We start from the raw sequence: 3,051 nt of genomic DNA on the forward strand, positions 1-3,051 counted from the left end.
ATTGCACTTAAATATCTATTACAATTATTCAGTTTTGAATCTACCCTCCTCAGTTCCACCCTATTCTTTTCTGCGCATTATTCAACCCGTCTCCTCCTGAGCGACAGCATGAACATTGCGAAAATCAATACTCAGAACAAGCACCATGTGTGACGGGACATTACACAAAACCGGCACCACACCATTCCTCGATTTTATGGCTTGACGATTGGAAGGTGAAAGGAAGCTGACATTGTTTACTGAGGGGAAAAGTTCGCGTGCACGCACGCGCACTGATGAGCGCACCGGCAAATGTGCACCCGAGCGCTCGTGGATGTGTGTGTGTGCACTCGCTTGCATATAATCATGCTGATAAACACGGAAAGATTGAATCTGGAGAAGAAGAGAGGGTCTCGAGTATGTTCATACATCCGCATCTACATATTCCGTTTACCCCCCACCCCTTCCACACACGCACAGACACACACACACACGCATGCATGCATACATTCACGCATACACGGCACACGCTGTCAGTACACTGAACACACAAATACACTGCACATGCACTACGCGTCCACATCCACACGCGCGCGTGCTCTGACTAGTATGCGCCGGGCTCGCGACGCGCACACACACGCACACGCGCGCGCGCACACACACACACATACACATACACAAACACACACACATACACATACACAAACACACACATACACAAACACACACACACACACACATACACTCACGCACACACACACACACACACCCACACACACACACACAGACATCATCATCCAGGATAAGTTAACTCGTGTCAAATGTGCAGATCGCTGACGATACGACCAGAGGGTCGTGTATTTTTCCTCCGCCGGACAACAGATTCACCCCATTATCTGCATAAAATTTGCAGAAACACTGGCACCATGAGGATGTTCCAATTTGGTGACCTCTGTGTAGCAACGTTGAATTCAGCGGCGAAGTGTTAAGAACTGACGGTACACATTGTGTCTCGTGCATGACAGATAACGAAAGAAGAAAGAAAGGAAAGAAACCACGAAGGCCTACTATATTTCCTTTTATCTGGTGGGTGTATAACAATAGCTCAGATGTTAACTAGTGGGTATTTTACACGGCAAGAGAGAGAGAGAGAGAGAGAGAGAGAGAGAGAGAGAGAGAGAGAGAGAGAGAAACAGGGCGAGCACACATACACACACACACACACACACACACACACACACACACACACACACACACACACACACACACACACAGGGGACAGGGCGAGGGGAAGAGAAAGTAAAGGACAAATTCAGAAATGGACGGTTACACACACACACACACACACACACACACACACACACACACACACACACACACACACACACACACACACACACACACACACACACACACACACACACACTGACATACTCGATACTGATCAGTACACACACACACTCGCGCGCGCACACACACACACCGACGCACACACGCATACCGTAACGCACACACACACACACACACACACACACACACACACACACACACACACACACACACACAGGGGACAAGGCGAGGGGTAGAGAAAGTAAAGGACAGATTCACAGACGGACGGACACACACACACACACACACACACACACACACACACACACACACACACACACACACACACACACAGACACACACGCACACACACACACACACAGACATACACACACACACATACGCGCGCGTAAAAGCTCAGTGAGTCGATGATGCAAACAAACTGACAGGTCCAATACTAAGTGCAACAATGTAGCCGGCTCCACTATAGTGACCAAATCAGGTTTCGGTACCACTGACAGTGATCTTCTGAAACTTTTCATTATTTTTTATTATTATTTTTTTTTATTACTTTTTGATAAATTATCAAGTTTCCCCACTTTAAAGCATTTTGAAACCGGCCCACATTCCTGCTCCCAACATCAGTTCAAATGATTCTCTGGAACTGTCTGATCTCTTTTTTTTTCTTTTTCTTTTTTTAATGAGAAATAAAGTAAAGCCGGTACCCGGCCGTGATCCCCTCATGACATACTTGAAATTTTCCTCGGACGATCGACAGTTTATTTCATGATATTGTATTGTATTGTATTGTATTGTATTGTATTGTATTGTATTGTATTGACGATATTGTATTGCATTACATCACGGCAATTATGTGATTGCATGCATCATTGTATCGTATTGTATTCGTATCGTGTTGTAACAATATATTTCAATGTGTAAAATCCGGGTTATTCCATCCGTGCAATGTCACCCCCCTTTTTTTTCTTTATTCTTTTTCTTTCTTTCTTGTACTCGTCTGTTTTAAGTGAGACTGGGTATTCCGAATCATCCCGGCCATTGAGGCTCCTCCCTTCCGGCTGGGACCGTGACCCAGCGGACTCGGACTTGGACGATCACTCAGAACGTCAGTGCTGCTCACCGCGGTCAGTACAAAGCGATTTTGTCATCAGTAGGCGGCTAAAGGGAAATGGAATCCTGCGGCACTGTGCGTATGCTGGAGCAGAACAGGAACTATACTGAACATGATCGAAATGAGTCCGTCAACAACAGTGCAGGGTCTCCTCTCGTGTGTGCTCTACTAGCGGGAGTAGCCACCTAACATCGATAGTTACCCGTGGACTGCCGGCGCTGCAACTCAGTGCGGTAGACAAACTTGCTTGAAGCTATGCATAGGGAACTCGGGATGAGCGATATGAGAGTGATGATGCCACTGAACTGGCACGGATAACAGGACAGAAGAAAAAGAAGCTACATTACAACTAAAGTAGACAACACGCTCTAAATGAAGTAATTTACTGGTATGATTTATTACCCCAGCTCATCCCTAAATAAAGGAAAACGAAAAAAAAAAAGTTTGCAGTAAAGTTGGCTTTTATGCGGCGTTTAATTTCTCTTTTATGCTTCTTTCATGAAATTTAGTATCAGCGCGACGATGTACAAGGGAGGTAACTCGAAAACTACTGCACACAGACATAGAGTTATCGACAGTGGTGCTGGAGTCGGTTGGAAAAAGAAAAAAAA

Source organism: Babylonia areolata, chromosome 23 (assembly GCF_041734735.1).
Source record: "Babylonia areolata isolate BAREFJ2019XMU chromosome 23, ASM4173473v1, whole genome shotgun sequence".
Classification (NCBI taxonomy): domain Eukaryota; kingdom Metazoa; phylum Mollusca; class Gastropoda; order Neogastropoda; family Buccinidae; genus Babylonia; species Babylonia areolata.